The sequence below is a fragment of the Cygnus olor genome, chromosome 4, assembly GCF_009769625.2.
Source record: "Cygnus olor isolate bCygOlo1 chromosome 4, bCygOlo1.pri.v2, whole genome shotgun sequence".
NCBI classification, from domain to species: Eukaryota; Metazoa; Chordata; class Aves; order Anseriformes; family Anatidae; genus Cygnus; species Cygnus olor.
This window is the reverse complement of record NC_049172.1, coordinates 3,753,606-3,766,079: the sequence shown is the minus strand read 5'-3', so window position 1 is coordinate 3,766,079 and position 12,474 is coordinate 3,753,606. Positions and strand designations below refer to the sequence as shown.

At 39.7% G+C, this 12,474-nt stretch overlaps 1 long non-coding RNA gene across 1 annotated transcript in view; it reads left to right on the top strand.

Annotated features, from left to right (window-relative positions):
* Nucleotides 1–2,504: 2,504 nt before the first annotated feature.
* LOC121069529 overlaps nucleotides 2,505–12,474 on the top strand; it is a 33,602-nt gene continuing 23,632 nt past the window's right edge. The window contains exon 1 of the long non-coding RNA XR_005819481.1: nucleotides 2,505–2,722. This is a non-coding gene — a long non-coding RNA (uncharacterized LOC121069529). The remainder of the gene's footprint in view (nucleotides 2,723–12,474) is intronic.

Here is a 12,474-nt window from a genome sequence, read left to right as displayed (position 1 = left end):
TCGCAGTAACTGCAGCCATCGATCTCACGACTGAACTCTTTCCACACGGGCGTATCTCACTTTTTCCGTCTGCTGTCTACTGGCCTTATTTTGCAGGCTTTTCCCGTCCTGGACTGGGTTTACTCATGCCACCATTTCTGGGGATAAGAGTCACGCTGTCTTCCTGTGTTTAGCGCTGCGCTCCTTAAATGACCATATTCCCCATGTACCCTTTGGGGAGAAAAGAAAGAGGCCTTTTAAATTTGGCAGACAAAAATTGCAGGGGTCATAAGGAGATCTTTCTGCAGCTGATTTCTCTGTCTCTGCCTGCTCCTGGGCAGCTATAGCTGATTCTGGTTATTGTTTCCCCTCCTGATTTCTGAGACCAAACATTTTCACACAGCCCATTTGACTTTAATTTATTTTCCTTTTTGCCTCAGAGCACTGGGAACACAGGGGCGATGAATACTTTGTGGCAACCACCTCACCATGAAATGAAAGCCCAAATTAAAGCAGGGAGGCTCAGAAAACATTGTGTAGTAAGAACAGCCAGGAAGTTATTTCTGTCCTCTTGGATTTTAAAAGCTACTGAACGTACCTGTGATTATAAGTGAGCTGTAGGTCAATAAAAATGTCTGTTAGTGCTTTCATTATAATCTCAGTTGTTGGGAGTTTACATAGCACAAACATTTGCTTTGTGGTAAAAGTACAGCATGTAAGCCTTTTGATCTACAAGCAGTGAAAAAAATAACTTTTTTTTTGCTTTGTTTTCATTCCCCCCAAACACTCTTTACAAACGGAGTTACAGCAGGAGCAATCTGATGTTTGAGCTATAAAACATGGCATGAATATAGATGACACTGGCCACTCCCACTTTGCTTGGTTTGGGGGAAAAATCCTTTTAAAAGGCATGATAAGATCTCTTCTGAGTACGCTCAGTAGCAGACTGCACTGTCTCTGAAAAGAGATGGGAAGCCTGAAATATAGGCTTCTCCTTATGTAAAGCCATGCGATGAGTAATAGGCAGAGGCACTGAGGCACTCCCTCTGCTGCTCTGAGACCTGCAAGAGGGCAGAGAGGCTCAAGATACGGTGAGTGTGAAGATTCTGAGATTCTTCAGTTCACACAGGGTGAGAGAACAAGAACAAAAAAAAAGGCTCAAGTTGCATTTCATTTTTGTTTAATTTTATTTAATTTTATTTTTTTTCAGTTAAAAAGACTTCTCCCATGAAGAAGGAAGGCAGCCCACTTGTGGCTTCTCCAGGCCTTCCCAAAGAAATCAGCAATGAAATGCTGAACAGCTGGGCTCCTTCTTGGCACTTCATAGACAAGGGGGTGAGAGGAAAAAAGATTTCCAGATACTAAAGCAGGAACTGCAGCTGCTGCCATGGCAGAAGTTTTCCTGGGAACAAGCAGGTAGGCAGCTCAGCAGTGACTGGGCAGGATGAAAGAGTGGCAGTGAGCAGAGAAATGGGTGTGATACACAGCAGCATCGCTGTCTGCCAAACTCTGGCTCTTCCCAGTACCCGAAAAGGCCCAGCAATGTCAGTTTACGTGCAGTGGAGGCAGTACCTGCCCAATCTGTATCAAATGTCAGGCTGTTTCTTTAGGAAACCTGTCTGTGCATTTTTCCTAATCTCCTGAAGCACAATGAAACACAAAGCGTTCCACTTTGGGACTGCTTGTCATGCCTGCTGAGCTATGGTACAAACAGTAAGTAATCCTGTATTTGCAGATGATACGAAGATATAAAAGGAAGGCGTATTTAGGTCATTTAAGCATTCCTAAAGTTTTTTGTGCTTGACATAGAAGGATGAACTACAGAGTTGATTATGATCTTCCTGTCCCAGTGTCCTGCCAGAGGACTTGCTTTATGAGCCTCTTTCCTTGTCTCTCTAGTCTCTCTCTCCCACACCAGCTCTCCAGACTCTGGGTCTCACACATCTACTCCAGCTTCCCATTTGGGGAATGTTTACACATAGTTTCTATGAGGATTAGAATTTAGCCTGATGTATTTTCCTATGGAAAACTCACCCCGGTGCAGAACCAGACCTCCCCCCAAATGCTAGGTCTTATTTAAAAAATGTTGATATGCTGAAACTTCTCAAGATTTGACACATTTTTATTTATGTATAATTTTTCAGTATAGAAAAAATACTTTGCCCTTTGCCTTCTTTTGATAAATGTCAGGCTTATCAAAGGTTGACTTTTTTTCCTCTTAGAATGCTCTTTTAGTACACAAACATGTTGTCTTCTTGCTTAAAATTTAGCATTTTTACAGGCAACCAAAAAGAATGGTCTTGCAACAGGCAGTTTAAGGGAACTGTAAGTAGTAGAGGAAAATACACCCATCAGTAATCAACAGCACCATTTCTGGAACTCCTAACACCTGCTGACCCAGTCAGGTGTTGGATCTTTAAATACCATCTCTGAGAGGACTATTTTTGTTGGGGGATGAGGATTTCTTGAGAAATCCTCAATTTCTTGAGAAATCCTCAATCCTCAATTTTGAGGATTGAATTTTGAGAAGTTGAGGGCTTAAACAGGCTGTGTTCTACCCTTAAAATATATATATTTCATTTTTTTTTTTAAGTGATTAGTATTCTCTGCTTTTTCCTTCTCTTTCATATCCTAAAGGCTAGTGAGAGCATGCATAGGTAAGGGTGTATATATATTTACCTGGAAGATCTGATACTCCTGAGGGATTTGATATTTGCTGGAAGCTTCTTCTTTTCCCCTTGAGGTAAAGTTTACTTCCTTGCACATCCTAATAACAAGCAGAACAAGGTTTTGAGTTTATAACCAGAAGAGAACTTTAAAATTAAGTAACTCCGTTGAAGAAGTTATGCTGTGGATATTATAAATTAATAGTGCTGATGTCTCGCCCTGCCTTTCTCTCTCAAAGTTGACATCTTTGTGTGGATGACCAAGGCAGTTCATGTCTCCTAATAGCTGCGTTGTGCAAACTAGGGGAGACTAGAGCGTTTTTGCTGGTGGGATGCTGTGTCTTCTGGATAGCTAATGTGACAAAAGGGGAATTCGGATGCACTGCGTGTACATGGAGTAGGCTGGGTTAGCCTGTTGTCAACAGGATTTTACCTATGGAAGATGTAGTAGGTAAAACCTGTAGGCTGTTCTTAGCTGAGTATATTTCTACTGTGCTTAAAAATCCTGCTTCTCTGTAGTCTCAAGACCTTCCTTACCACTAGGTTTGGCAACTTCTGTGTATAACTGAGACACCAAGTTTATGCTTTTATGTTATTTCACTAGCTCTCTAGGTGGCATAAACTTTTCAAGGGAAAGTGACACCAGGGGTTTTTAGAACGTTTTTATTTCTGCTCTTTAGTACAATGGCCCTCTGTTTTACCTGATATTTTTTGTTCTTGTTGCAAGAAAGGAAGGCAAATATACTTTTCTTTTTCATTATCTCCATTCTGCCTGTATTATTAAGGCCTCTGATACTAAACTGAGTTCATTCAGATTGTAGCATTTCTCATTTAACAGTGTTAATACTTTGAGTAGATGTAAATGAATTTGTGAGTGACTTGTACAGTATTCTTATAACAGCAAGTAACTGGAAACAATTCATCTGCTTTCTCTCTTCTTGTTATACCCTTGTCTTAAATATATTGAGCTCCTTTCTGTTGTCTTTCTAAAGGTTAGACAGGTCTAGTTTTAGAAGTAATGTGACTTTATTTTTTAAGTAAAATAAATCTGAATTTTAGTGTATTAGGGAATTTTAAGCTTATGTTATCCGGCTAGCATTTTTAAAAGATTTTTAGCAAGCTTAGCGTTTTAAATCATTGAGCTGTTATGTTTATTAGGAGTATTATACAATAGATTCAATTCTAAGTATTTTGCAAATATTTTCTTGAGATTAAAACATTTGCATGTTCTCCTTGAATATAAGGAACTGATAAACTGCTAACTCAACCCACAGTTTGAAAATCATTTTGTTTGATGTGCAAGCTAAAATATCAATTGGGTATCTGGAGGCTGCTGCGTCTTTGATGGGTGTTTGTTAAAAGCACCTGTAATATTAAAATGTACCCTTCAGTTCTGCATACAGCCTGACCTGATGGGAAGGAATTACATGTAGCAATAAGAATATGTCTAGAAGAGTCAAAATTCCAATGCAATCTGCAGCTGTGCTAAGTGGTTGTTGCTCCTACTAGTGTCAATAAAATAAAGATGTGGTGGGAGGGCACAACTATAAAATTTACTCCTCCTACTCAGATGACTGGGATAACAGAACTACTTTTACTTTGCAATCCTGGAAGCTAATGCTTTCTTCTATCTGTAAAATAGATTTTTATTTTTTTAATAGAAACTGAACTCTGTAATCAGAGAAGAATGTGACTTGGAGGCAAAAATGCAAGATCATAGTTAGAACACTGATCTCCTCCCACCCTACTTCCACACCCACTTTCCTTTTGCCCTAGTGTGTGTGACCAATATTAGGAAGATTCAATGGGGACTTTTAGGTTTCTGTTAATATTTATTAAGTGAGCGTACTCTTATCATTGTTGTTTGAAGTCTTGGATCATTTCTGGTGCACCAAGACAGAGCTTCTTTGATTCATGTGCTGATAGAAGCTGTCAATTGTTGTGCAGAACCAGGACACTTTCAGATCCCACAGCTGAAGGCTGCCATATACTTCCAGCATGTTCTTGTCTGCTTGAAAAAGTTCACGGCTGGTTAGTTGAATGATTGCTTCTAGAAAAAACGGAGGGACTTTCCTCCTTCATTCTGCAGATGCTGTTCACTCTAGTGAGCTAGCAGAGTGGGAGAATAGGATGATGAGGCGCAAAGTGGAGAAAAATATTAATTGAAGACCCCCAAATGCCAGGTTTGGAGGCTTGTGTAAATCATGATTCAAAATCAGAGGAGGATTCCCGTTTTCTTTTCTGAAGCAGAATTCCCTGCCATACTCACAACTTGATACCTATAAAAGAAGTGAAATGACCCCTCTCCCCCTCCCCATAGTATCTGAATAATTGATGTGATGCAGTTTTACAGATTGTTCTTTGCTACTCGTGGAAGCCAAACATTTTGTACTGGCTCAAAGAAGATGCCTAAAATTCCTAGTTGCCTTTGAAAGTCCTTGGCTTTTCAGGCAAATTTTACGAGTATCGAGAGATGTTGTGTTCTCATGAAGTATTCTCTTTCATTTTGCAAGCATGTGTTTTTAAAAATAATTATCATCTAGAAGGAAATGGTAGTTAATGGCTTGGTTTCTTGGCCAGGACAAAGGTTTGTTTCCTTTTGTTATTAGCTCTGTGTCATCACAAAAAGTAGGCTAACTTTATTGTGAGTTTGTCTTTTTTTTTTTGACATATTGGGATGAATAGCTCAACATAACAAATTATTCTATGTGATTTAGTTTCAAGTTTTTCATGTAGAATCCAAGTTCTAGCATCAGGATTCAATTAAATGATAGTTTGATTTGACTGAAAAATTAATGGTCCAGAACAGAAACCCTCTAGTATTTTTTTGAAGTTCTTATTTTCAGTACTTCTGTTTTAAATAAAAATCTGGACTCAGCCCAGTAACATAAAGCTACATGTTCTCTCATCAGCTAAACATACATAATGATTTAAATTTAACAGTGATTGTTTGCTTATTGCTCCTTTTGGCTGCATAGGTATCTTTTTGCATAGATAAAACTAATTCCCTGGCTATAAGTGGCACTGTACTGAGTTGCTGTGAAAAGTTTTTTGCTACTGTCTGTTGCCCTTTTCAGGAAATAATGATTTGCCAGGTACAAATCATATTCTATAATTATATGTCATCTTCAATGACAGCTTGAACATTCAACTCCTGTTTACGCTCGAATCAGACATATTGATTTTTCATTTTAATGATAAACAGACTGGCATTTGATGATACATCTGCTTAAAACGTGTTAAGATCCCTGAAGGGAAAAAAAGAGGAGTTCCAGTGTAGGCTATTGGAGGCATTCAGGCCAAACATAAAATGAGGATGCATGCTACTCTAGGTAATTCACATCAAAAGAGTGCAGTTCCTTTAATCTGGTATCCACACAGGCATATTTATAATTTGGTTTTCAAGGTTTGCAGTCTGTCTTTTGGCCATGAGAGTATTTTTGCAGCCAAGAATACTAGGGGAATTAAGAGGGGAGGAAAAAATAAAAGCAAATTACTGGGGCTTTATTTGAAAAAATGGTTTTGATTTTGAATTTTGATTTGTTTTCATCAGAATTTACTGCAATTTAAAATGATCTTGTCCAAACTGTGCAGTTTAACCTCTTGTTACCTGTGCATTTCCTTCTGAATGTTTTTTTTGGCATTGTTTTATAGAGCTGTATGCATGCACCTTAACATTTCACAGTAGTGTGTACAATACTCAACTGTATTAAAAATCTCTCTACTGAATAGTTGCTCTTATAGTATCCCAGTAAGCATGCCTCTTTATCTAATTTTCCCTATGGTAAGTGTTAAGTAAACATAATTTAAGATTTCTTTAGAGTATAAACAGATACTTTAAAACACATTTTATCTGAAAATCTCCTGTGGACTTGCATGTGAAACTGAGAACTTGGCTTTATTGTATACTCTCTGAATATTATATAAAATCCCACTATCCGCTTTTGGTTTGAGCATGTCCTGGGATGTAAGCTGTATGATTGTCAGGTTTGGCAGCAGGTACAAAACAGAAATATGCATGTGTTCACAGGGTGTATTTACAAAGGCAAACAACTTGTTAGGGTTCTCAACGCTTTGGATAGAACACTTTTGACCAGAAAATAACTGGCACCCTTGGAGGGGAGAACACAAAGAAAACCCACCTAAATTGTAATGGTAAACCTAGTTTTCACAGAGACAATAAATAAATATTTAAAATAAGGACAGTACATGCTTTCTGTTCTGTAATTTGCAAAATACAGAATTGAAGACTAGAGAATCTTGAGATGTATACTTCTCTGTGCTTCTTCTCACAGAGAACACCATGACATTCTTATCAATCAGTAAGGCCAGCAGATATGCTCTGTGTTGAAGTATCATTGTCCATGATGATTTTTAAGGCTGCTTCTTCCTTTGGACTTGCATGATTTGGCACCTAAGGACAAGTGGTTTGGAGCCCTCTACCGCAGATGGATGTCCTTTTTACTTTTTTAATAAGTGTGAATGGTTTCAAAGCAACAACAGTCATTTTGCTGCTCAAAGTGGGGTAAGCCCTCGATACCTGACTTTTTGTATTCCCTATCCCCTGTTTCCTGTCAGTCTCTTTAGTAAGCCCCTCATAGACTGACTTTGCTATATAGGACTCTTAAGTCTGTTCTTCAACACAAAGGTGATGTGCTGATTGCTCTGAGGGATCCAAGGCACCAGATGTCCTCAGTTTGTTGCTAACGTAATTCTTTTTTGACCCTGTGCTCTTCTGTCTGCATTCTGCCAACCCTGTTCTTTCAGTTGTTCCTCAGTTTTCTTTGATCTCATTCCTTTGTATTTTCAGGATGCTGCTCTTATAAGTACATCTATATCTGATCACGCAGAAGGTACATCTCTGGGCAGGTTCTATGCTCTTTGAGCGTGGCCCATCACAACACTACCTCCATCAGTGAGGATGAGAAGAGGTAAAGACTGGATAGATTCAGTGTGTTCCTGAGCTTCATTCGACTGCTCCTGTGCAAAGCCTGGGAAGCACAGTATCCACGTTTGCCTAAAAAACTTGTAAATTGAGTATTGGTTAGTTGATGTCAGTAAGGAAGGTGTAGAGGATGTTCTAAGAAATGTAGAGATCTACAGATAGTTTCTTTTTGCAATAGAAAGGTTCTTCCTTGAATAGAAAAATGTCTTACACTTTCAAAAAATCAACTGTTGAAGGGAAATATAAAGCAGCAAGGAGCTGCCTGTTAGACTTGGTTATATCCTTGCCCTAGCCAGCAGTTCAGCACAGCAACACATCCAGGGCATAAACCCTGGTCCTGTGGGTGAAACTCCTGTAGGAGTCATGTGGAGAAAAGCTATATAAAGACTATCAGCTTTCCAGGTGACTGCACCCTGGAGTTAATTGTTAATGTTTGCTCGCGTTCTTGACTTTCTGTTTGGAAGTTGGCAGGTCTGATTCAGGAAGGCTTTCACCAAGCCGCTTCTATTTTGCATGTATGCCAGTGGGACACCTTGTCACAGACTGTGCAAGGGGAAGCATTACGTGTGACCCTACCTGAGAGACAATCCCCACTCATCTTCTTTTTCTTGGCTCTCCTGTCCACACTTCTAAAACATAACTCTTTTCATGAAAGATCAGGGTCACAATTCTTCTCTAACCCTCTGGGGAGGGTGCTGTTAGGCACTGTGGTGCAGGATGAGTGTGGAGCCCCATGTAGGTCCCTGCTCCAGACAAGGTCTGGATTGGATTGAATATTGTTACCTATTATACTGAATATTCTGTAGTGCTGTATTTTTTAAATTTATTAGGCTGAAAGACACTTCTGAAATCCTTGTGTTATCAGTTTGACATGTAATGGGTGCAAACCCACTGTAGCTTCCAAAATACAGAAGCAGGAGCATGTTGTTTCTCCCAAGGAAATGTAACTTTCCCACCAGTCAGACAGCTGACTTGGGGAGGGGTAGAAAATAGACAAGCTTTTAGGCATGTAAGCCTTTCTTCATGCTTTACCAATGCACAACAGATCCTTTAGGCACACAGGTTTGCTACAGGATACTTTTATTCTGCAGTAGTATAGGCTTTTTCATGTAAATTAATGAATTCAAGTGTATAAAATATCAGATGGTATCTTAAACTTGTCATTAGTAAGACATATGTCAAGTTATCTCACTAATGAGAAAATTAAGATGTGTTACTAGAGACCTAGCCACCGTGGCATTATTTATGTTAACTGATAGAGCATAAGAGTTTGAAATGTACTGGGGAGATGTGGAGGGAAAGGAGAACTTACACAGCTACCTACTGAAAGAAGTGGGGTTTTGGCTACTCATTGGGTTTTGAGTGGTTCTTAAGTATAAGAGAAACCTTTTGATTTTATCCTTAAAAATTAAAATAAAATCCAATTTTTGTGGTTTGGTTTTAGGCAGTTCAGCAGCTGTTTTGACTTCAAGTTGCATCCTGCCCTAAACAGCAGCATTTTGAATTGCCATTTGAAATAGTGGTTCTTATTTCTCCTGCTGTGAAAGCGTTCCAGTTCCTGGGAGCTCCTTAGTGGGTGGATGTCTGCCCACTGATACATAGCTCAACAAGGTAGAGATCTAGTGCCACGTGTGAATAGTAGAGTCTATATTTTTTATGAACATACCTTTGCTAGCCACAACTGAAGAGTAGGACAGGAGCCACCTGGCAATGTCCCCAGTACATCCCAGGGCATTGAAGCCTCCCAGCAGAGACAGAGGGGAGGAAGGCTGGCATCGTAACAGACTGCCTGGTGCAGAAGCATGTGGGCAATCCTGGGGGAAGCTGTTGCCTAGAGGACAGCTCCAAAAACAATGGAAGGAGATAACTTGGCTGGAGTTGTTTACCACGCAGCAGAGATCAGGGTCTCCTTGGCAGACCCTTTCTCCTCTTCTCTTCAGTAGAACCCACAAATGTAATAGAAGTGGGCTGCTGCCAGGAAAGGAAAAATGGATGTTTGCAAAGGGCACTCAAAACTGGCAAAACCTAAACAGCACCAACTAGTTGAGCTGAGCCCTCCCTCTGTCTCCTGCTGATTTTAATAGGATCGAGTTACTTGAGTAGTTCCTATAGTCAGATTACATGTGGGTATTTATAATTATTATCCCTATTTCTTTCTTTTTTTTACCCCTCTTCACATTTGCTTGCACTTTTTCTCTAGTTATGTTGCAAACTCTGCACAGGAGTGGGGAAAACAGGGTTAGATGTTTCTTGGTTATGCTATGGAGCTAATGTCTGGAAGGTAGCTTGTCATTGTACTTAAAAGACTCAATGAGAGCGCAGAAATGAGGGTGGCTGGGTTTGGGCACTCGGGTGCTCTTCAACTACAACTGCCCCTCTTCTCCCCCCAGACTCACGGAGTGAGCAGCCCTAACCCCAGTCTCGCTGGTAATCCCTTAGGGTGCCGTACTGTGGAGCGGGTACATCCTTCCTCCCTCATTTGTTTGAATTTGTAGCTGAGGCTAAATGACCGGAAAGCAGAGCCGTGCCTACTGCCTTGGTGCTGGATCAGAGTGCCACTGGATGGTGGTACATTTGAAATCTGAATCCAAACGTTGCTGCTTGTATCCTTTTCTACTTAAAGATGCCTGCCCGTGTGTCTGTTTGCTCCCACTGCCTAATTCAGCAGCTGTGAACTGCAGGCAGTAGCACACGTGCACTTGGCTAAAATAACCAGCCAGCCTGTCCCTTTGCTCTTGCCAGAGTCTCATGTTGATGAAGAGAGTTTTTAGGATCAGATTTGGCTTCTCAATTTACCTTATTCCTTTGCCCAAGACCAGCAGGAAGGCCTTGTCAGGGTGGCCTGCCTTCTTATTTGTCTCCTTATTGGGTTTAAAAATAGTAATTTAGGAAAATTAGTACAGTGTCTAAATGGTTCTTATTTGAACCTTAAAATAATATTGTAGATTAGGAAAATCTCTTGGGAAGAGGCTTTAGTTTTTCTTCTGAAAGTTCTCATTTTTATTTTCTTGAAATATGGTGCAGTGTTATTTGAATTCACATGACCATTACCGTACAAAGTGAGGGCTTTTGTTCTTCAGTTGCCCAGTGCAGACTTCTAGGGCAGGTAGCTGGAAATGCAGCTTGTCTGCTGTTCTCTCGAAATCCATCCCATATATGTGAATGGTGCCAGTGTGAATTCTTTTGAATGCAAATAGCATCTTTTAAAGAGATGCTGGTCCTATTCCCAGACAAAAATTAACTCCTTCGTGTCTGTGGGCATATCTCAGAAGTATGTTCCAGGCTGAGCGTTCATACACCAAGATTCACCCTGAATCTAATTTTTATGGTTGAGTTGTAAGCCCCTGGAAAAACTGGTTTTAAAATAGGAATGTTGAAAGACCCTCAAGTTTAGGACCAGGCACAGCTATAATTTTACAGGCATTAGGCATCTGAAATAACTTTGTCTAAAGACTATGCTGGGATTTGTCCCCCATTTTCTAGAAAATACTTAACATTGAACTGTATTTTATGCACACAAAAAGACTTCTTTCATAAGATACGGAGCTTAGAGATTTACATTCCAATATTCAACGATGCTATTACTAAGTGCTTTTTCACTCATAATAGAGTTGTCATAAACTATAACTCAAGTTAAATTTATGGAAAAAATCTATGTGGAATCTTGATTCTATGTATTTAGGTGGAAAGTGTCCCACAGGTAATTTAAAACAACAACAACAAACAAACATTGCTTCTAGTAGCTGAGGCTCTCATAACTTACCTTGCTTATTACTTAATTACCTTAAATAGCATTTTTATCTACAAATACTGTATGTGTGTGAGGAAGATTCACTGGGGCTACATCTTGTACATTGGGAGGAAATAAATGGAGAGTTCTGCTCCCACAAAACAGGAAAATACTTGCAGTGTGTTTGGGTGCAGTGGAAGAAATTCTCCTGACAAGCTGGAATGAAGGCAGGGTCTGTAAGGAGGTTGTGTTCCAGTGAAAGGATGTGTGTCCAATTCCTGCATCAGCCAGCTGTTGAGATGTGCACTCCCTTGACATAAGGAACAGCAAGACATCACTGTCAGAATGTCATGCTGGCTTTTAGGCATTGGTTTTATATTGTATGGATGTCTTGCAGTGACCAAAGTTCTCCTGTATAGGGCAGTTTTTTTTAACAGAAATTTTACTTCCAACTTGTCTTCAAGCAGTGCTATGTCTGTAATTCCTGAGTAAAAATCTGTTTCCTCAGTAATGGGAACAACGTATTTGGCAGAAAAGATGGTGAAATGCTCTTTTCCAGTCTGTAAGTGATGGTGAATGGAGATCACATATCCTGACACAGGACCCTGAGCATGAGTTGAATATTGTGATTGACTCAGTTGAGTAGCCTCTCACTGGACTGCATCCTCAGGGAGTGTAATTGGCAAGGATGATATGCCAAATATAGGCCCAAAGATTGCTGGCTGTCCTGGGATGTTTGGAATTTATTTTCGGATGGAAGTCTTTACTATGGACTTAATTACCAAGTGTCATTATGTGTACCTTACTTTTCTTTGAAAAGTTCAAGTGTGTGTGTGTTCATGCGGTGGAGGAGAGGTAATATGGGTGATCCTGTAAGGGTCTCAGTGCAAGTTAACCTTTTACCTTAATTTGCCTTATTTTCACCTAGTTGCTGCTCTGGAAGTAACTGCTAGTAGTTAGGGTGTTCTAGGTTTTTTTTTTTTTTTTTTAAAAAACAAAACAAAACAAAAAACCAAACAAACAATAATAATTAGTTGCTAAGATGAAGTTATTCAGATCATTGGGCTGTTGAATATCGGTCACAGGTCTCCTGTTATTTGGACAGGCTGCTGTTACAGCAACAAAATATCCCAAGGAAAGCTCTCATTAGTCAA